Genomic DNA, 23796 nt, shown 5'->3' with positions numbered 1-23796 from the left:
CAGAGTCTCTCACTGAACCCAGAACTTACTGCTTTGCTTAGGCTGGCTGGTTGATGAGACCCTGGGAACTGACTGACTGTTTGTCTGTCTGTCTGACTCTACCACTGCACTCCCTTCCCCAGGACTCTGGTTACAAGTCCACAATCTAATTTTAATATATTTTGTTTAATGAAACACTGAAAGTTCACATCTATGTATAATCAATATTAAAAACTGAGAATTTTATATCCTTTTTCTATAATTAGTCTTTAAAATCTACTGTGTACATAACATTTCAGGTGGCAACGGTCACATGTATGTGGCTACTGGATGCATTTTGACAATGGAGTGCTGTAATTTGGCAGCATGCAAGTGCCTACTCCAAGGGCTCTCTCTTCTACTTAATACGTTTTGGTTAGACCAGCTTCTAGCAATTTATAATCATTTCACAGCCCTCTTTATGGTACCAAAAGACTCTATTACCTTGAGTACTGCAATCAAACATCAGTATATCAAAAATTGATTCAGTCAGCAATGATAAACACACACAAACATCACACACACACACACACACACAGCATTGACAACAGTTGCTGGAGCTTAGAAACTGATGAAGGGATATTGACCAATCATGTCAATCAACAGCATTTTTGATTGCTCATGAGTGGAACACATTCCAGTCAGGTTTACCCTATATTCTACAATTCTAAAAGAACATTTTTAGAAAGACCACCTCCTTAAGGAACTTCACTGAAATAATGTTTAGAAAATGAAGGACAATTAACTATAGGAAACCTTCATCTGTGAAGTTCAGTGACACCCCACACATTTGGATGTTCTGCCTTCAGCTAAGTTTGTTAACATCCAACCAAACCTTAAACAGCTTTGCATCAGTAAAGAAAACCCTGCCTATATGGCTTGCTTTCCTTCAAGAATGTGTTCCAAGTGTGTAAAGTATAACCAGATGGTGTTGGCAAACAATTGGATCTTCAAACACGACTGATGGCCAATACCAGAGATGAGGTCTATCGACACGCTGGGGAGGGAAAAGTTCTGAAGAGTTCACAGCTAATTCCACAATCATCCATTTGGAATTCTCTACACTTGCCCACATTTCAATATTCTGGATTTTTAAATAAATTTCCCAAAGCGCATAGCAAATCATAAATGTAAGTAGCTGGAAACATCGTCCCACATAGCTTCAGAACACACCACACAGCCAATGTCATAAAAGTCAACCTTCTATCTCAGAGTGTAGCTGACCTTAAAGGTTGAATAAAAATAAAACACTACATTAAGGTTACCTCAAGTCAAGTGGCTGCTTTTCTTGCTTTCGAGTTTTCCTCTGTCCTAATTACTGCACAAGCTTATAACCATCACAGCAATCGTGTACGCCATGGACAGTTCTCTATGAACCGTTCTGAAGGAACAGAATGCAATGCACGTGTATCCTAGCTAAGAAAAAAAGAAAGAAGAGTTTTGAAAACTGATATTTTTGTCTTCAAAACTTGAAGCAAATTTAGAAACAAACAGATGTTATTGCTTAATGGGATAAATGCACTGAAATTAAGTTAAAATCAGTTTCTTACTATATGTAAGGTAGAGTATGAACAATTTTACATAATTTCTTTCTAAACCTGCTTTTTATAGTTCTGACTATTATTAAGCCAGGTGTGGTGATACACACCTTTAATTCCAACACTCGAAAAACAGTGGCAGGCAAAGCTCTGTAAGTTCATATAGTAGTAAACTCCAGGCCAGCCGAAGCTACTCACTGAGAGCCTGTATCTATCAAACAAAGACACCCCAATAATCCCCAAGGCTTACTTTGTTCGTCTGATCACTGACATGCAATCAATTTAGGAATGGGCCAGTCTTGGTAAATACCCTACCCTCACTTCATGCTTGCTGCCTCCTCCTTCTTTCTCACTAGGAATTATGTATAGCAAGCAGGAAAGATTCAGTCAATACGTATTTATTGATCAACTATGCACTGATACTATACTTATGACATACTTTATTTAATGTCATGTCACATCACCTTTAAAGCAAGGTGAGACATTTTCTTTATCCCTGTTCTCCATCTGAAGATGATGGAAAGGCTCACAGATATCTTGCCAAATGCCAGCAGCAATGGAAATCAGGTCTAAAGTCAACAGCTGTCTTTTAGACAGACATGACAGCTCACGCCTGTATCCTAACACCCAGGAAGCTGAAGGAGGCCCTGAGCTGCAGAGTGAGACCCTATCTGAAAACATGGGTGCCAGGGTCTATACTTCGGTGATTGTGCCTACAGAGAAAGCCCTTCACAGTCTGAGACGTCTCAAAGTAGATTTTTAATAACTAAAATTATTTCTGATAAATAAGCCTAACTACAGAACTATATTTTAAAAACACCACCATTTCTAACACGACAGCTTTCGTTCTTTATTGTGCTTTATGCAATAGCTCACTTAGTGGAAAATAATGGAAAATTGGGGTCAAAGTTCTATAATCTATTTTACTCAAACAAATGATCTAAACCTTTTCCTTTGCTTTGAGAAGGGCAAGTGTTTCTCATTTAAATATCTTCCTTGAAAAAAAAAAAGTCAAGGCAGCCAAATCATCCAGTTTGAATTTTCAATATAATGTTCCTAAACATGTCAGAAACATTTACCATATACATCACTTGGTTCAGTGGTGAGCATACTAAATTGAAACAATACACAGAAGATCAGCATGGCTTTTTGTTAAGAAAACAAGAAAGTTCATGACATATTCCAGATTTTAAAAAACAAAACAACTCCAATTTGATGAAAGATTTAAAAACTGAAGAGAACACTAAGTGCTATTTCCTGAATGAACAAAAGAGAGAAAAAAGCCAACCCCAAGCACCCGAAGACTCTCACCTGTACAAAGCCTGTTCTGAGAAGGCCAAGTGCAGTTTTAGATGAATTTCGCAGGACTGCCGCAAGGGATTCCCTGAGATAAAGCAGAGAGCCCTGGACTGCAAAGTGGGAGCCTGGGGAGCGCTGGACCCCAGCAGTGAGTTAGCACTGCAGGGCCTCACAGCCTCGTGTCCCTTCTTAATCTGAGGCCTCTGTCAGAAACAGAGGAAGAGGCTTGGGATTCCAGACTTTCTCTTTCTTCCCTTTCTCCACCTCTGAAAGTTTCAGAATTCCTGCTTCTGTCACTATAAAATCCAAGTAAAAGGTAAAACATTAGCCGACCAGAAATACCCTGGAGGCAGACATAACTGGCCAGCACTTCTAAAGATTCCCTGCCCCTACCAAAGCATCTGCCCAGCTTGCATGCAGGGCCCCCTCCAATCATGAAGATATGACTCCTCCAAGGTCCCCAATGACGGAGCCAGAGAAATGCCCAGGGAGCTGAAGGGGACTGAAGCCCCATAGGAGGAACATCAATATGAACTAACCAGTACCCCCAGAGCTCCCTGGGACTAAAGCACCAATCAAAGAAAACACATGGTGGGACTTGTGGCTCTAGCTATATTTGTAGCAGAGGATGGCCTAGTCAGTCATCAATGGGAGGAGAGGCCCTTGGTCCTGTGAAGGTTCTATGCCCCAGTATAGGGGAATGCCAGGACCAGGAATGGGAGTGAGTAGGTTGGGGAGCAGGGGGAAGGAGGAGGGGATAAGGGATTTTCGGAGGGGAAACTAGGAAAGGGGATAACATTTGAAATGTAAATAAAATATCTAATAAAAAAAATAAAGCAATGGCCAGAGGTCCACGCCCCATCTTAATTTCCCAGAATCTTGAAGATGTAAACCTATTTATTGCTGCAAAACATAGACCTTGGTCTTAAATCATTTTTTGGAATCAGTGAATACAGGTTAGTATTTAGAGAATGCAAAGTAACTCCAGGAAACTCTTGCTTCCTTAAGAGGAAGGGAAGGCAGGAGGGACAGGGAACTTCCCCAGAGACAGGAGGGCTGGGGTATCACACCCTGACCTCCCCAGGCTGTTCTGAGACTAAATTTAGCTTTACTCTTTATGTGGCAATATACTGGACAGGTATAGGCAGGAAAAGTCTTGTTTCAGAAACCCTAAAATAAACAGTTCTAGAAAAATGTACAAGGGATATTTGAGCCATTTAATGATAAAATAACAATTTTCCATGTTTAACTCTGTGCCTTATAGACTTTGTCCTATTTCTTACTCAAAAATAATTTTAAATACTTCAAAATGATATTTTACAAAAATCTGGTTAAAATACTAAGTCTAATATAAACTTAAATAAATCTTAGTTTTGAAATGCTTGGGGTACCTTTTATACTTCTGATTTATTTTCATTATATTTTATGCTCATGCAACATCTTACATTTTATGAAGAATGTTTTTGGATAAACAAGTTATGTTAAACTTTTTTTCAGATTTATTTTACATATGTGAGTATTTTGCCTGCAAGTAAATTTATGCACCACATGTATGCCTATAGAGGCCAGAAGAAGGCATCAGATCCCTTGGAACCGCAGTAACAGATGGTTTTGAGGGCCACGTGGGTACCAGGAATTGAACTTAGGCCTTCTGCGAGTGTTCTTGACCACTACTGAGCCATCTCTTGAGTACCCCTTCCCAAACATTATTTAATATTTAAAACTTTTAGTTATGCTGTGGTGGTGCACACCTTTAAACCCAGCAGAGGCAGGCAGATCTCTGTGAGTTTGAGGCCAGTCTGGTCTACAGGGCAAGTTCCAGGACAGCCAGGACTACACACAGAGAAACCCTGTCTTGAGAAACCAAAAAACTTTCAAACACTAAAGCAAGTTTTAAAAATAATTTACAAGTTAGTTTTGTGAATTCAGTAGTTTTTATCAGAGTTGTAAAATCAGTGCCCCATCACACATGTTTTCTACATGTCTTATTATATATAAAGATAAATACCAATGCCCAACCATACCTATAACGGAACTATCAGAAGCATCAGAGGAGCCAAATCTTATGCTAATCATTTCACTGTGCAGATTATGAAGTTCTGCTGGATTCCAGCCTCCATTTAATTTACAAAACAAGTGTGAGCCTGCAGGTGATTATTGACGGCCATACTTAGCTTCTTCCATAATCCGGCCTTTGTCAGCTTCTCAAGTAACCCACATTCATTAGGTTACTCTGAAGCTTCCAGGAGGAACCACTAACTGTAATCAAAGAAACTCTATAAATGGCACAATGACTTCCTACAGTTCAGACGTGATAGACGTGGTATTGCAACACCCAATGCAACTTGATTATTTCCTTTTTGTTACTTCACTTCACCAAAGTTTAAAGCAAAGTACAAGAGCATAACATGGGGATGCAATTTCCCTTGGAAACAAGATTAGTCCTTGGCCAAAATTCTTACTCGTCTGTCTCTAAACACATAGATGAAAGCAATCTCAAAGACTGTCGGGAAGAATAGCTGACGAGCAGTCAAACAGATTAATAAAGAGTCGCGTTGCTAAAGTGTGTCTTGGAAGAGCGAAGACTGCGAAGACTTGCTAAGCCTTCTGATTTCCAGTAGGCCAGCTGCTGTCAGGCGATAGTGGGAAAAATGGAGTAAAATCCTTAGCGTCCATCACAGGGATCTTCAGCAAGGTGCACGAATATTCCCTCAAATCTCCTATTCCAATGTGTCATCGTCCGTGAGGGCCTCTGTTACACCACAGAAGAGATGTTTATACAGTTTTATTCCTCATACCTCTGGAAGTTTTGAGAAATCTGTATCCAGAAGTTGAAAGATTTGGTGTTTGGTGAGGGCCAGATTTTTTTTGTTCATGGCCGACTAACTGCTACATCCCACACAGGAGGGGTAAGGGGGTTCCCTGGGTCCCTTTTGTAAGGCAGTAGTCCCACTCTTGTGACCCTCGCCCAAAAGTCCATCAAAACAATCCCCTATCTAAGATACTTTCAATTTGGGTTGGGGAGAAGCTGGACAACTTAGCACTTCCTGTCCTGTCCCTTGCTCTGGCTCAGGCTCACCTGCTTATCTCTGAAAGTCCCAAGCCTGACTCTGCCAGCACTCACACCCTTCACTACCATGGCATTTTCAATGGCAAGCCTCTGACACACCCGATTATGGCTTTCATCAACTAAAACAGGTGCCACAGAATAAAATCTAAATGTCTTGAAATACTCCCCAAGGTCATACAAAAGTGCCCTGGACCTCACAGTTCCTACTTCTCCTCTCCTGCCACACCCTCCCCAATGGCTTTGGGATTCCATTACCATGGCTGATAATTCACCTTCCTCCTTAGTAGCTAAAACCAAATGGATCCACTAGGTCCAAACCAAGTACCACACCCTCCCTGACGGGTTTCCTCTCTTCCTCTCTTCCTTTTTCTCTTCTTCTCTCTTCTCTCTCTCTCTCTCTCTCTCTCTCTCTCTCTCTCTCCTCTCTCTCTCTCTCCTCTCTCTTCTCTCTCTTCTCTCTCTCTCTTCTCTCTCTTCTCTCTCTTCTCTCTCTCTTCTCTCTCTTCTCTCTCTTTCTCTCTCTCTCTCTTCTCTCTCTCTCTCTCTCTTCTCTCTCTCTCTCTCTNTCTCTCTCTTCTCTCTCTCTGTTTTTTTGAGACAGAGTTTCTCTGTGTAGCCCTGGCTGTCCTGGAACTCACTCTGTAGACCAGGCTGGCCTTGAACTCAGAGATCCACCTGCCTCTGCCTCCCGAGTGCTGGGATTAAAGCTCCACTGCCTAACTCAACAGGATAAACATCCCCTGTGCCTGTCACCCCTGCCTTCTTTCCTTTTAGATGTGACACTGTGGGGATAGCCCTGGGGTGAGTTATAGTTGATGGTCTATTCTCCTGTGAGGGCTGCAACAAGGAATGAGTCAGCACTCTAGTGATTTCCTGTAAGCCTTCTTCCCACCTTAAATTGCAAAATAAAGGCTAGAGGGCGGCGGGCGACTGGGACGGAAGAGAGGAAGGTGGAACTGAAGGTTTTGGGAGAGAGGAGCAGGAGGTGAGAAAAAGCAAGCAGAGCAGAAGCCCCTGGCCTGGAGAAACCGCAGGTTCTAAGGGGTCTCTTCTATGGGGAAGATGGTAGTGTAGTGGTAGATCTGCCCACTCTAGGCGCTCAGCATGTATTCATATTAACTGAGTTGTGTTTTCATTGCCAGGGCTTTATTTGGGTTGGAGATTTACCGCAACAACACAGCAGGCCTGGAACTCACTATGTAGCCAGGTAGCCTGTAACTTGTAGCAGTCCCCTGCCTCAGCATCCCAAGTACTGGAATGACAGGTGTAAAACATCATGCCAGGATGCACTTTACACTCAGTATGGAGTTGGAGTCATAGCCATCAAATAAATGATCCCTCTTTTCTAGAAAATTTCATTGTAATAAGGAAAGATTTTTTTCTAAAATAAATTTAGGGAGTTAATTTTATGCTATATAAATTGTATCTTGGCAAAAAACAAAGAACATTAGATGGCATACATCTGTAATCTCGGTATTACTGGGTGGGGGGCAGTGAGATCCTAACTCCATTGGTAGAGTACTCGCCATTCATAGTGAGTCCCTAGGTTCAGCCCCCAGCACCACATAGAACTGTGTGGTGGCGCACCCCTCACCCCTTTAATCTAGAGGCAGGAGAATAAGAAACTCAAGGCCATCCCCAGCTAAATAATAAGTTGGAGGCCGACCTGGGCTATATGACATACTAAAAGAACCAAAAATAGTAGTGGTGATTGTAATAGTAACAGCAGTAATAAAAACTGAAACGTTAAGGTAGATGGTATATGACAATTAAAGCCCCCTTTCATGTGCCTCCTAAGCAGGCCGTCTTCAATGGTAATATATTTCGGTAGTTAATTATTATATTGTAAGTTCAGTGCTCCCATATTCTTTAATTATAGGTATGGAAACACAGCTCGCCATTCTTGACTTAAGACCTCACCAACTTATTTATAAGCTGGCTCTGCTCCCTGCAGCCCAAAGACTGATAATCATACACAAAGCCTTCTCTTGCTTATCTGGGCCACCCTCTAGGAAACTCTCCAGGTGTTGAAGAGACGCACTCATGACGTCCCAAGGCCACCTCTTGGTTACTCTCTGCATGAACTACGCACCTTAACCTCTTGACGCAAGGCAAGCTGAGCCAGGCCAGGTGTGGTAACTTTTGCTTCATTTAACATGCTCCTGGGACAGCAGTGCTGTCTCATAAATAAGTCACATCAATAGCTTGTTTCTTATGAAGAGATAAATACACACAATACATATTTCCCTGATACTTTCTTATAACCTAAGGTATAATCCCTGTAGCATTAAGTCTATTCTTTCAAACTACTTCAGTGGCTTTTTAAATCGTCACAACACCGTAGCCCTCACCACTCACTACACTTCCCAAACCACCTCACTGTCTGAAAGGAAACCTCCCTCTGCAGCAGCTGCAGCCACTGCTCAGCTCTTCTGTCTCTACACGCGTCTGCTAAATCATCCTGAAAGTGACAGACAGCATGCATCCTTCCGTGCCTGCTTCTTTACTAGCGTAAGTCTGTCTGTCTGCCTGTCTGTCTCACCACCTCACTCTATCTTAAGACATGCTCAGTTGCCACCTTTTTGGCTATTATGCATAATGCTTCTATGTGTGGAAACATGTTTGTGTTCTCTTGAATATATAGCTGTCAGAATCATTGGGTGATAATGATAACTGCTACTATTTTTAACCATGTTAACTGAGAAACAGCCAGGTTACTCCATTTACAGTCACATTCTTAAACTACACTAACGTTGATTTCTGTTTTTACATTTTAATTAAAAGTAAGTTATTTTACAAAAAGGATTTCTTTGGGTACTAAGTGTCATTAGAAGTTATAATACATGTATGGTTCGAGTAAGATAAATTAAAAGCTTTGAAAGCATTAAGGATGTATAATAATATTTCAAGCCCTAATAGCAAAATTTTTCATCTGATCATTAAAGGGATTGTGTATACCTTCCTTTAAAAAAAAAAAAACTGAAAGAAGAAAACCCTGATTTCAACTCAGCCCTGATTTCCACTCAGGGCGGCTTCCAAGCTGCTGATGCAACGCACCTCAGACTGCCATCTCCCTTTCTCCAAACGTGTGCAGACTTTTGCTTGGGACTGAAAGTTTAGGATCAAGCTTCGTTCTATCTCACTGACAGCCCACAAACCAGTTATAAAATCCTGTTGGCCCAGACTCCAGCCCAGTGTCCCCTCTTGTACTGATGTACTGATGACCCCTCACCTAGGTCACTGACTGAGCCTCTTAGGCAGTCTCCCTGCAGCCACTCTCAAAACACAGCCCAAAGCATCCTTAAAGAAATACATGTCAGTGTATGGTATGGTTGTATAGCAACGTGTTCTTGTGGGATTCCTAACCGTGGGAGCGGGGGCTGATTCTGACTCTTTTGCCTGCCTTCGGGACCCTGTTCCTCCTACTGAGTTGCCTCATCCAGCCTTGGTGTAAGAATACGTGCCTGGTCTTACTGCGCTTGCTATGCTGTGTTTGGTTGAAGTCCCTGGAAGGCCTGTTCCTTTCTGAGGGGAGGTGAGGGAGGATGGATCCAGGAGAGAGGGGTGGTGGAGGGAGGAGACTAGGGGGAGGGAAGGGAGAGGCAAGAGCAATCCAGATGAAATAAATGTGAAAGAAAAATTAATAGGAAGGAAAGAAATACATGTCAGACTGCCATATCTCTGCTCAACACCACCCTGGGCTTCCTGTTTCCTCTTCTCCCATTCTGTTTCATCCTCAGCTATGTGGGCACACAGGGCTCTGGGCTTGTTTCCTCTGCCTGCCATGGTTTTTCTCATATGCCCATAGAGAATCCTTTCCCGTCTCACCTCTTTGTTCACAGGCCACCTGTGACTTCATATACTTAGTGAGGTCTCATCCTGTCATTCTATTTAAACTGGCATCTATCCCCCAGAGGTGTTTATCTTCTTTCCTGTTCTCCATTTGTGCATGACATGGCATGTAATATATTCATCTATTTATTTGTATTTATTCTCTCACACATCAACTCCGTTAGATCAGAAGGGTTTGTGAGCTTTGCTTATTGAGTCCTCAGTGCTTACAACAGAGCCAGCACACTAACTGCACAATAAACATTTGCTGAATGAAGAAAGCAACAAATGGGAGGAAGAACTATCAAGCTGCTCAAAAACGGAAATCTAAACAGAGGCCACAGAAACATTTACGAGGAAATAACCGTCCTAACTAAGCACAATACAATCAGGATGAGAGCTGAAATCACCACTTCTGGAAAAATACACTACAATGTTTGTGCAGTTTGCTTTAGGAAAGCTGCCCTCCTGGCTTGCCTCATTGTTATTGGAAAGGACCTACTGCTGCCAAAGCCCTCAGCTTCTGAAGAACTCAAACTCCAGAGGTAACAAAGCTCCTACGGCGATGCTACCTCTTAGCTGACACCCAGACACACAGACACCCAGACACACAGACAAGGACGTGCATGGCATGTGCCTTCTGTGAGACCCATTCCCATGAGCTCCACACCACACCATCACAGGTGTCTGGGCTACCTTGCAACCAAACCACGTGCTAGTGAGAATCATGTTCTTTGCACTGACGAACAACGTCTCGGGAGCCTTAAGAGGATGAACCACAACTCTCCATATTTTAACACACAAGGACACCAAGTACGATGCCTTCGACAGGCAGACAAGGAGTAAACTGTCAGCATGGCCAAGTCAATAAGAAAAAGAAGAGACTGTGAGCCACTCCCTAAGATATCCTCCATCATGCTGTAGAAAAAATCATGGACAGAATCTCTCTCCCATAGTCTTTCTGCCCTTCCTAACTAGTAAAATCCTAACATCCCTTTAGGCCTACTCGTATCCCTCTTTCTAAATACTCCCTTTCTCTGGACTCCTTTCTGTGCCAGTCATCTGGCATTCACTGCATAGTGGCAATTAACATCTTTGTACTGTTTCTGTACTTGCTGCTGATTTTTCTATGTCTAACAGCAGCGCAAGAGCCCCAAGGCAGCACACTCTTCAGAATCTTTGGGTTCTGCAGAAACTGTAGGACACAGTGCCTGCCATTCCCTTACCATGAAAGCAAAAAGTCAGAAGCTCTCAAATGATGACTGTTGCTGAACTACACTGTTAGAAGCTTTTCATTAGGAGCTGGAGAAATGACTCAGTGGTTAAAAGTGTGTACTGATCTTGCAGACGACCCAGGTTCAGTTCCCAGCACCCACATAGGACAGCTCAAAACTGCCTCTAACTCCAGCTCCAGAGGATCTGATACCCACTTCTGGCATCAATAGGTACTACACAGACACGCGCAAATCCACATACACATAGACGAGCACACACACACACATACACACTTTTTTTAAAAAGAAGCTTTTAGTGATATCAAAACAGTGACCTCTAGCTTCCTAAATTAATAAGGATATCTATTATGGGTAAATTATATACCATAAACAAGGATAGCACACAAGAGTAAGCAAGTCATTTGTCCATTTGTTTTGTTTTTTGAGACAGGGTCCTACATTGTAGCCCTGCCTAGCCAGGAAACTCTGGATGTAGACCAGGGTATTCTCGAACTGGTCACAATTTTTCCTGTTTCAAAATCTCAACTACCCAAGTGCTGGTTTTCCAGGTGTGAGCTACCACACACACAATTATGAATCTCTTAATTAAATGGCTCCATGAATTCAATCAAATATTACTACAGATGATGTATATCACATTCCGTGGTGTACAGAGAATACTTGGTGTGCACATGATGTTGAGGTTTCCCTCAGGATCTCAGATTGGCATGTAGTTGAATTTTATTATGCTATGGACATGAGTTATAATGGCCCTACAGCAAGTCCTACCACTTAAAAATATTTAGGAGTAAAAAAAATAAGGAGCTGGAAGGATGGCTCGGCATTTAAGAGAACATACTGTTGCTGCAGAAGACCCCAACTCAACTCCCAGTATCCACATCAGGCAACTGCCTGTCTCACAGCTGCCTTTAACTCTAGTTCTGGGAGGATCTGATGCCTGCCTCTGGCCTCCTCGGACATCTGTGTTCACACAGACAGATGGACAGACGGACACGCACACTCGCAAACCCTAACAATTAAAATGAATGATATATAAAAATAATGACCCCTCTCTTTCTATTCTCCACCATAACTGAGCCCAGCAGAGACCTGTAAGGTTAACTCACCCATCCCTCCCGGGAAGTCATATGTTAGGAACAATGGCTATAGCATGGGAAACAACTTACTTTATGGCCAAATACACTCTTTCTCTTGGCTTAAACTAATAAACAAAAAGAACAAACAAACAATAGAGAAAAACCAAATATTGAGTACTTAAAAAATTCTATGTCACATGCTGGGTTCGAGGCCAGCCTGGTCTACAAAGTGAGTTCCAGGACAGCCAGGGCTATACAGAGAAACCCTGTCTCAAAGAAAACCAACAACAACAAAAAATCTATGTCATGAATCCTTCCTTATTCTAGTGGAATTTCAATCCTGTTTACCCACCTGCTCACCCATCTAAAAGAAAATAATTTCCAATGAAGACAGAAATATTCCAATCTTGGTTCAAATGTTCTGTGCAGTCACCAACAAGGACACGTGTAAACCTATGAAAATCCCTGCATGGTGTTTAGAAATAACTGAGTCATTAAAATAAACTCTTGCCTGTATGCTCATCAGAAAGTTTCACTAAACCAGATAAATATAATACTTTAACACGATGCTGGCAGTTTTTAAGGGCTAATAAGAATGGCTAGCTGGAAATGTAATTGAGGAAAATATGTAATAAAAAATATTAAAAAAAAAAGAACTATTTAGTCCCAAATATTTGAGAAAAACACAAAATCATGTGGGCCTAGAGCATTTTGAAATTGTTCCTTTTCTTTGGAGGCATCCAGAAACAGGTTGTCGTCTCATCATAAAAATAAAATTCTCCCCTTATGTTGTAAAAAAAAAAAAAAAAAAAGAATGGCTAGCTAATTAGTTACATAACGAATGTAGACCAGTCAAGGGCATTATTACAGTAACAATTAGTTACATAATGAATGTAGCCTTATAGGAACAATCTCAAAGGTTCTTTTCAGTTCCTACTGCCAGGTTTCTTCTCATCTGGCTATGACAGGTTTGTTCCAGGCGGCCTCTACTGACCTCAACCATCTTTGCTAACTCCACTGTATCTACTCCTGCTACTACAGTTTTAGGAAGACAGGGAAACAAAACCAAACACCTTCAAGATAGCTAGGATACATTAAAACAAAAAACAAAAAACAACCCACTATGAATCAGTGTGTCCACTCACTGAGACAAAGAAAATGGCACAGGGAGGAAAGACTTCATTCCTGTTTGCTGAAGCCATCAATAACCAGACCTGGGAATAAAAATACCTCAAAAAATATTTTTGTTTACCACCTAGTTTATTAATTTCATCATGGCTAGACTTTTTTAGTATCAATTCAACAACTAAAGGTTTCTTCTTTCCCAAGCATTCCAACAGGCAGTGAATTAGTTCTTATTGTGCAGTCAGGCCTCCTGCTGGGAAACATAATTAAACTTAAGCAGGCAACAATTCCACTTGGTACTAAGAGCCTTTCAAATCCTCCAAATGAGTCAAGGCCTGATTCTCCAGAAACTGCCTGAGTCTTGCAAGAAAAACTTAAGACACTGTTCAACTTGATGCCGGCCATTCAGTAGATGGCACTCTACTCTTTGGGGGCAAATTCCACGAGCTCTAGGAAGCATTACTGTGACATTCAGGTGTGATAGATGCAGAGCAGGGATCCCTTCTTCAAAGTACTTAACTGATAATCAAATTCCTCCAGGTCTGCGTTCATCAAAGCAGAGGACTCAAACCAGAAACCTTAAAATAACCCAAGGGTACTTACTCTCCTGATCTGTGAAAAGCCTGGTCTGCCTCTAAAGAGCCCAGAGAAGTTGAGATTATTATAGACATCAAATGCAACCAGTAACTCAGCTGACGCCAAGTAATCCATTTCTCAGAGCCTTTACTATGGCAAGCAAGAATAATTTTCTTATTCAGGCATAAACTGTCCCCCCCACCCCCCACCCCATGGCACTTACTGATAACCATGCCAGTATTCACATGGCTGGTGACTATGTCCTTGTCTTTGATGCCTTTTGCATTAGGGTAACTAATGGCTGCAGAGTATTTAGAGAACTATGATTTCATCGCTATCAACATGAAGACAGGGAACCCACTACTTTCAACACTAATTGAAAATAAGCTGGAGGGGCTTCAGGGGCTGGAGAAAGAGAACTCTTAAAAGCACTGGTGCTCTTCCAGAGGGTCCAGAGTCGATTCTCAGCACCCACATGGCAGCTCACAACTGTCTGTAACTCCACTTCCAGGGGATCTGACATCCTCCCACAGATATGCATGCAGGCAAAACACCAATGTACATAAAAGAAATCATTATTTTTAAAGAAAGAAAGTTTTGGTATCCACTTAAATAGATCAAACATTCTGATACAAAACCGCTGCAGATCTAGCTTTACAAAACAAAGACGTGTTTAAAGCAATGAGGATTTCTCGTATTTACTTTAATGAAGAATGCTGGCGCTGGAGAGTTGGCTCAGTGATGAAGAGCCTTGTAAAGGCTTTGGGTTTAATTCCCAGCACCCACATGAGGGCTCACCACTTCCTAGGGTGCCAGATGTGGTGCACAGATGTGTCACTCATATACATAAAATAATAAAAATAAATCTAAGGACCACTAAAATAATAATAAAAAATAATGGCTCCTGAGGCTAGGATGGCTCAGTAGGCAAAGCTGCCACAGAGCATGAGGGTCTGAGTTCAATCTCCAGTCCCCACAGGAAAAGTGTCCTGGCGGGTGGGGGGGAGGGCATACTTATAACTCCAGGCCCAGAAGAGGGAGAGAGGATATCCTTGGGGCTCACAGGTATATGAACCATGCTGTGTATACAGAAGTGGGTGTGTACACACACAGACACACACACACACACACAATGGTTTCCAGCCATCAGATGATGAGTGAGGTTTTCACACTTTTGTTTTCAGAAATCTTTCTGTGAGATTTAAAAAGCAAGCTAACTGTGAAAAATGGAAGGAACTCCTTCTAGTGTCATCTCCTCCCAAAAACTAATTTTCAGCAATGACACAGGAATCAACCTGAAAAAAGAGTCACCTTTCCCAGGAGAGAGAATATTATCCTGACCATAAGCAAACGGCAAGGTAGGGTGACACACTAGTCTAATGCTTCAGAAAAGGAAGGGTGTGTGGCAAAAAAGCAGTGTACTGACATCACCGCCATCTCTTTCCCTTTCCACCAGTATCTGTCCCAGTCCCACAAGCAGCAGTGAAGTCCCAGGCATCAAGGTCCGATGCCCAATCACAGCCCAATGCCTTTCCCAGCCACCTCCTCAGCTATTACAAGACTGACCCTACAGTCTTTTCCAATTAGAAAGTGAAAATACAAGAGCAGCTAACAGTTGTTGGGCTCATTTCTAAAGAATTAAAAGTAGTGTTTTCAAAGTTCCATAGTGTGGGGGAACCCTATGGCATACCAAGCAAACTATGTTCCCCATCATTCCTACAGAACAAAACACGAGAACGCCGTGTGGAAGAGAAAGAAAGAAATGTTATCCTTGCACAGAATGGGTGAACCTACCGTGGGAGAATGCCACACTAATATTGATGACAATGATGACAAAGACATAACCCAAATCCCCACAATCTCAGAAACTTCAGAATTCTAGCTTATTAGCAGGTGGCCAGCCTCCGTGAGGGCGAGCCTTTGAGAGTGGAGCTGACTGGGCTGACTCAGATCTGGGTGGCCCTTTCCATTTTCACTTGAGGACAGTTCTTCTTGGTGAGAGACAGGAAATAAAATATCACAAACTAAATTTCAAGGGGATGGCTAAAACAATAAAATAATGAGCTAATGCATAGTCCTCAGAGGTAAGTTCTGTTTGTAATTCAATGCTTGATATCTAGCTGCCTTAATGCATAATGTGAGCATTAAAAATTATTATACAGGGGCTAAGGAGATCACTGAGTTAAGTGTTTGCCATCAAGTCTAAGAACCTGAGTTTGTTCCTTAGCACCCAAGTAAAAAGCCCACAGGATGATGCAGTGGGTAAAGGTGCCTGCTCCAAGCCTGGCACCTGGAGATTGATCCCCAGAACCCACGTGATGGAAGGCGAGAACTAACACCCCCAAGCTGATTGCCACGTTATACCCCATGACACGATGCACATGACCGCACAACTACATACAAATATGTATAATTTTAAAAAACTAAAAAGTAAATTAAAAAAGAAAAAGCCAAGAATGGTGCCATTTGCCTGAAATCCCAGAGCTGGCAAGGTGGTGAGGGTGCCTGGGCTTGTTGGCCAGCCAGCTTAACCTAAAGGCGAGCAGCCTCAAGTTCCAGCCAGAGATGGTCACAGAACAAGATGAGGCCAGGGATGGTAGGTAGCACAGACCTTTACAGCCAGCACTTAAGAGACAAAGGACTGCCTAATCTCTAATTCTGAGGTCAGCCTAATCTATTTAGGAAGTTCTAGCCAGGGCTATACAGTGAGACTTGTCTCAAAACAAACAAGTAAGCAAACAAAGAAAAAACAAATAAAACAAGGTAGATAGCTTCTGAGAAATGATATCCAAGGTTGATCTCTCATCTCCACATGCATGTATGTGCACCCAAACTCTCAGAAACAGAGCACGTGGGCACACTTGAACACATACATGCACACAAAAGTAAAATAAATTGTCAACACACACATATGTTGTGTATGTGTGTGTATATATATATGATACATATCATATACACATATGACATTATATATATACATATGTAACATGTTATATATACATATGACATATATATACACATATATATGTATGTGTATACACACACACCATATATATGCACACAATTGAGACACTGGTACATTTCTCAAATATATTTTTACCTGTAGCTGGTTATGAGAAAAATCAGGTATGTCCACTGCCCTTTCAAAAAAAACAAAACAGACTTTATAACCTGATATCCAAGCTATTGCCTTGTATGAGGAACCATCCCTCCTAACTGTCAGCTAATGTGTTTCCTGCACACCAGCATCTTCATTTCCAGTTTCAGAGACTATGAAACCCAGACTTCAAAGTCCACTTTCTATCACTAAGTCTTCACACTTCAGCTAAGCTTTAACCAAAGCCGACCTTGAAGAAGATGTACAAGTATAAGGTAATGCTGTGGGTCCTCTTGAGTGGCTCAGTTTACACCTAGCCCCTATCTGAGGCTATGCTGAGCCTATGCATTTCTATTTTAGCACAGTTAGACTAATTAGTTTAGACTAATCTATGTCACCCTTTCAAGATGCAAACTGTCAAACACTGTTTTTAAAGTCAAAGATTAGGGCTTGGAGGAGTGCTTGCCTAATAAGCACAGCCCTTGGGTATGAATTTCAGCACCACACAAAACTGGGTGTGGTGTCAACCTCAGCTACAGAGTGGACTTGAGGCCGGCCAGGGCTACATGAGGTGGTGTCCATGTTATACTTTTGGTTGAGTATGGTCATTTGAAACTCTCAGACAAGTCTAAAAGCCAGCATCATTCCTCCAGGCTCCTAGGATGTTCTTCTGTGCGTGTAGTAGCGTCGTAGACGATGACAGGGGCTCTCTCATTGAGATGTAACAAGACTCAGAGTCTTAAATATGAAATAAACAAAATAAACTATGAAACTTTTTTTGCTTAATACGTTTTAATTTTTGGTACTTAGTAAACATTTAATGAACAAAAACCAGGCAAATACATTAATTTTACCTAAAAATAACAGAATCCCAAATAGACATACACATACAAACACACACGCATGCCCCTATAATTCACCATCTCTAAAGATAATAATCACTAGGATCTTTCCTAGTCTACAAAGATACATTTCAAGACTCGAGTAAAAGTCTGAAATCACTAGTATACTTAGTCTATGGGTATTTTTGATAATATTTTATTTAGAAATTAGGTATCACAGGAATACAACAACCAAGAAAACATGCAAGATACTGTTATGAAGTTACTTAAAACTTAAGAATTGCTTATTTCAGGCAGAGGCAGGCGGATTTCTGAGTTCGAGGCCAGCCTGGTCTACAAAGTAAGTGCCAGGACAGCCAGGGCTACACAGAGAAACCCTGTCTCAAAAAACCAAAAAAAAAAAAAAAAAGAATTGCTTATTTCTGGACTTTTCCATTTAATTTTTTTTTTTCATGTGTATTTGACCAGCAGCCACTAAAATTCTGAAAATAAGACTGCAAACAACCATAGATTATTCTATATGCATCTAGTAGGTAACAAACCTCCTCCTTCCACATCATAGTCAGGGTATTCTAGAGAAGAGTTAACACGAGCAACCATTACAGTAAATCTGAACCTGTCTTGGCTTTCAGAAGCCAAGGGAATTAAACCAATGACAAAACCCCAAAGATCTCCTAACAATTGCAGCTATAAACATTTGGCATGGACCCCAAGTTCAGAGGAGAGCACATTAATGAGAGAGACATGAAATAAAGTAAGCATTCATTTTGAATCTCTGTTACCTGATTTGATCTGTGATTGTTCAGCAACTGTCAAATTGGACTTGAATAATTTCACATAAGCTTATGTTTAGAAGGAAAAGACAGCACTGCTTAGACATGTTAAGTTTTCTTATTATTTTATTCTACACAGCTAATTTTTCCAACTGAATGAACTAGCTAGTACTAAATATTAATTATAACAAAAATGTTTAAAGTGAGAAACAGCTTAGCAACTTGTACATGTCTTTCAGACAGACCTCTTCCTTTATCTAATGTAGTTATTTTAGCATTTCTCCCTAACTTTACATTGCACGCAGTTATGAGAAAGGGGCATGTCAGCTATCTATAATAATTCCAAGCATAGCTTTGAGGAGCTCCTAATTTATAACTAATCTCCTTGCTATCATATAACTTGCTATCAACCATAGTGCTGAAGCAAGTTATAAAAAGCACTGCACATCACTGAACAAAAAAATCACATTCATTACAGAAAAATATAATTGATAAAAAGATAAGCAAGAGTAAAGTGTACAGTATTAACTTCTCAGTCATCTTTAACCACTGACTACATATTATATTCTGAAAGTCATGTAAAATCTTTTCAGGGGTCATGCAATCACCCGTCATCTTCCAAAACTACCAAACACTTTCTAATATCCCATAATATCCCATATGCACAAGTGCTTCACTGTAATAACATCTCTTAACCAAGTATCTACAGAGCTCCTTAAGTTATGTTTAGCATCCTAGATAGGTAATAAATTGCTGGGGGGGGTCCTTTAAAGCAACTATTACCAACATGCTGACACTCCTGGGTCAATTTAATGAGGTGGGGGAAGTGTAGAAAAATGTCCGGCCACTACTCATAACTACAGTTAATCTGATCAATTTTAGGGAAAAAAAGTTACCCTGCAAGTTAAGTCCGACACAAAGGAGATTTAGCTATGACATCTTCCAGACGTGCTCGAAAAGAAACAATTCTATCAATGAGTCAGCCTTGTACCTTAAATACACAGGTCATTCTACTGGCCAAGTCACTTCACTTTAAAAGCACATATTACACTGTATACTCTTACTAGAAGTCTGCTAAAACCCAAATCAGTACATACATATTCAGCACACTGAGGATGGAGTCCACTCTAAGAATGGCAATCATTTCATACTGCTAACTCTAAAATTTCTATAATTTCATAATTCACTGTAAAGAACTCACACATGTCTATGTAGCTCATCCCAAGCCCCAGAGTCTTATCAATTCCTTCCTGAGCCTTGCTCCTAATCCTCACTCAAAGCCTCTTGGCTGAGCTAAATCCCACAGCACTCTAGCAAAGTCAATTCCAAGAGCACATGTGCCAAGGATATTTAGTGGTTTTCCTTACACTCCCACTTTAAACGGGCATCTACTTGCAATTAAATCTGTGCAACAAAAAAAAAAAGTTCACCTGAGGCCATTCTTGTCATTTTAATAGAGGCCTGGTTTAATAGTGGCTTTGCCTCAGCTATTACATACCTCCAAAGAGGTTGGAAGTGCCCCAAACACCAGCAAACCAAATCTGCTGCCAACTGGGCTGTCACCCCGCAAAGAAGAATAAAGTATCAGGAATGCTTGAAAGGTTATAGAGTGTGTGTGTGTGTGTGTGTGTGTGCGCGCGCCCGCGCGCACTTTTAGTGTGTGTGTGTGTGCTGGGGAGGGTCACACTGATTAGATAAAGTGGTTGAACAATTTCAACTTGTGACTGAAGTTTCTTAAACCACGAGGGGGTATAAAAAAAAGAAAAGAAAAGAAAAGAAAACAACAAATCAACACGGTCGTCTTCCACCTTCTCCAAGCGCGGGAACCTCCCACCGTCCCCGCGAGCACCTTCGGGGTCAGCAAGGCTCCCCGCAGAACAGGATTTTGCGATCCCACGCCCTCGCCCACTCTGCGGCGCCGCACCCCGACTCCTCGGCCCCGTGGGGCTCGCGCTCCCGCCCTGGGCACGGTTCACCTGAGGCCGCGCGGCCAGCCAGTCCGAAGCCCCACTCGGCGTGGGAAGCGCGGCGGGACCCCGGGCCCTCCGCTCCCGCAGGATTACCTCGCAGCGCAGCGGGCTTTGTGCCCCCTCCTTCGCCACCGCCGGGCTGCAGCGGCCGCCCGGTCCGCCGCAGCCGCCTCTTCCCGTCGCTCGCTCGGTTCCCGAGGAGAGGGCCGGGAAGGGAGGGGGCGTGGAGACGCAGGACCTGGACGCCGAGCCCCCACTCCGGCAGCGGGAAGTGGCGACTCCTGGTCGCCGACGCGTGTAGCTCTCGCTGCTTCAAAACATCATTTAAAGCCCTTTCCTCTCCCTCCAGCCCCTCGCCCGCACGACCGTTACCGGCGGGCGCCTCGCGCTCTGGCGGGACCAGCCGAACTACCCACGAACGCCCTCTGGCCCGCCCCTTGGGCCCCGCCTCCACAGAGCCCAGGACTCCGCCCCCTACAGGCTTAGTCCCGCTTAGCACCCCGAAGGCCCCGCCCCACAGGCCCGAACGCCTTGGCCCCGCCTACTATAGGCCCCGCCTCAGGGCTCTTGATTCCGCCCTCTACAGGCTTGACCCTTCTAGCACCCCAGCTTCAAGGCCCCGCCCCATGGCCCGAGAGCTCTGGCCCCGCCTCTTATAGGCCACGCCCCCGTAGCCTTCACTCCGCCCAGTACGGGCTGGGCCCTCTTAGCTCAAGAGCGTGCCCCTGGCTCCGCCCTTCGTCGGCCCAGCGTTTTTTTTTTTTTTTTTTTTTTGCTCCGCTCCTAATAGGCCACGCCCCCAACAGGCTCTCGCAGGTCCAGGCCCCGCCTCTGCTGCCCCTTGAGCTCTCTGGCCCCGCCCCTCGAGGCCCCCCTTGGAGCTGCAAGCTCCGTATCCGTGCAGCTGCGGCAGTGGGGGCCTACGTGCTCCGCAAGCGGAGGGCCTGTTGCAGGGCGCCTGCCTGGCGCCTCTGCAAGGTCTTCCTCCCTCCGTGCAGCTCCGATCCGCTGCCGGAGAAGGAAACGACCCCGAGAGAAACCCGATTGAGAGTGGGAGGGTGACGCCACGGAAACATCTGCCTCCCCAGTCCCAACGTGCTTCCCCCACCCAGTGAATCTCAGCTGAGCCGTAGCTTTCAGATTGAGCTTCTGCGGCCCACTGAGGCCGCTGGGCTTTTTGGGGGAGAGGCCACAATAGTTGGACTTCGGCTCGGCTCCCACAGGAGGGGGCCTCGATTTTCTTCTCAGCACATTTACGTTTGGGGGAGCCTCCCGCCTTCACTCACTCCCACAGAGGGTCGGGGCAAGGGCCTTTATATTCATTTGGACCAGCCCAAACTCTGCACTCTTACTTTGGCTAATTGCCTCTTAAACCTTCTGAGAGCTGACCTCTTGGGAGATGAAAAGTCTTGGCTCCGCCAGCAGCCTTCAAAATCGGTCTAAAGCCAGGCAAACTTTGCAACACTCATTTGCAGAGTCGGGGATCCCTCCACAGGTGACACTGGGCTGCCCACCCCCGCCTCCCAGGCGGGTTTCTCACCCCAACCTATTCTCGAAATAGACCTCCAGGCACACGCTCGCTGTTCTCCTCCGCCACCCACGACTTGCACACCGCTCCGGCACACATGCCCTCTCCACTGCACGAATTCACCCTCAAGCACACTCCTCCCAACGCCATTCTACTGATTCATGGTCCCTGGGGTTAACCCCACCCTAACACACACAGCAAACTTCATTTCCCCACCCTTATCTCCTGTCCTTTCCAAGGCACTGGCGACAGGCCACTTCATTTCCTTCCTCATCTGCAGGCTCTCTTCCCCCTCAAATACTTCGCGCCAGCCTCCTCATCTTCATCCCCTTTCCCAAAAAAAAAAAAAAAAAAAAAAAAAAAAAAAAAAAAATGTGCTAATTAAAATGTAGTTTCCTCTTCCCACATACGAAGTGTGGCAAATGAATAGCGTTCTTGGCAAACGCTGCAATTCATTTATCCTCCTTTTCCCTCTCCACTGGACTAAAGCTATAGAAATTTTAGTCTGCCACTATCACCCATTTGCTTTTTTTAAAAAAGAGAGAGACCATGTCTTCTTATTTTTAAACACTCAACATTCGTGGGGGAAGTCTTGCTAAGCCTTAAGGAGAAAAACGGCATCTAGGAAGCGCTCAACCCATCATTTTATTTGCCATTTAAAAATATCTGCAGTGTTTGAGAGCGAGATTGGGAGTGGCTGTGTTTTCTGCATTTAAAAAGAAAAAGAAAAATGCTCTGCATGCATTAGGTTAGCCTTTTTTACGCATAGCAAAAGAGAAGAAAAAGTACTGTAGCATCACATATCATATAATAGTCTCCACTACCCCGAACGTGTGTGTGCCAGACAGAACTGTAGACCCCAACCCACCTCCAAAGGACTGCAGATTCACATAACGTTTTAAGCATGGCTGATGAGGAGTGCATTTCGCCACCATTGCCTTTCCCACGCGTTATGAACAAAATGGGAAAGAGATGTGCTTACCTGCAGGCGATCCGAAGCAGCTTTGCCAGCAGGGGAGCCGACGTGTGTCCGTCTTCCCCGGCTTAGGTGTGGATTCTGCAGTGCTGCACGGGAACCCACTGCAGCCGCGGAGCAGCGGCGGCGGCGGTGGCGGCTGCTGCTTCTCCCAATGCTGAGTTGTAAAGTGTGTGACTTAGAGACTCCACGGTTGCCGTGAGGCGCTGGCTTAGAAGAGAGGAGGCGGAATCTCTCTTAAAGGAATGGGTTTGGTTTTTCCTCTCCACTGTTGCTTCATCAGATGTAAAGGGCGGGGGGGGGGGGGGGGGGGGGGGGGGGAAAGGGAATTTTTTTTTTTTAGACTGAGCAAAACAGTACAGCTGTGGGAGGTCAAGGTTAAAATTAACTGGGTGAAGGGAGCGAGTCAATGAGAAATGCTAGAAGCACTAATTTTAAAGAGCCCTCTCTCTACTCCTAATATTGGGGTTAATTGCCAAAATAAAGCGGTGTGCCTTGAAATGAATCAGCCACGTGTGCTAATCTTTCATTTCCAACCACTATACTAAATAACCACAGAAAGAGAGACTATTTAGTATTTACTACAAGTACGAAAGGATTAATTACATAAACCTCATGTGAGTGCTAACACCTAAAATATAGCTGAAGCTTCTAATATATGTTTATATTTACATTTATATATTTACACATATACTTATATTGTATATTATATCTATAATTATATATCATTAATTATATATACATAATCTGTGAGGTATTTGTAGTTTTGTTTTTTTTTTTTTTTGAGACAGGGTCTTGCCATGTAGCCTTGGCTGGCCTAGAAATGGCTATGTAGAGCAGGC

At 43.2% G+C, this 23796-nt stretch overlaps 1 protein-coding gene and 1 non-coding gene across 7 annotated transcripts in view; one reads left to right on the top strand and one right to left on the bottom strand.

Moving 5' to 3' along the window:
* Add3 (adducin 3) overlaps positions 1-23241 on the bottom strand; it is a 103631-nt gene extending 80390 nt beyond the window's left edge. For 2 of the 6 annotated variants that reach the window (XM_021151222.2, XM_021151228.2), the window contains exon 1: positions 22961-23241. The gene's annotated coding sequence lies outside the window, so the exon portion shown is untranslated. Of the gene's footprint in view, positions 1-1283; positions 1495-2867; positions 3152-20543; positions 20878-22960 lie in introns of those variants that run through there. The other 4 variants (XM_021151223.2, XM_021151227.2, XM_021151224.2 and 1 more) reach the window with 3 other exon arrangements.
* Positions 2642-2748, top strand: LOC115030035. The gene has a single exon (XR_003835627.1). It is a non-coding gene; the product is annotated as a U6 spliceosomal RNA (small nuclear RNA).
* Positions 23242-23796: the final 555 nt, after the last annotated feature.

The sequence above is a fragment of the Mus caroli genome, chromosome 19 (genome assembly GCF_900094665.2).
Source record: "Mus caroli chromosome 19, CAROLI_EIJ_v1.1, whole genome shotgun sequence".
NCBI lineage: Eukaryota > Metazoa > Chordata > Mammalia > Rodentia > Muridae > Mus > Mus caroli.
Note: the sequence above shows the minus strand (reverse complement) of the source record. Positions and strands in the feature narration are given on the sequence as shown.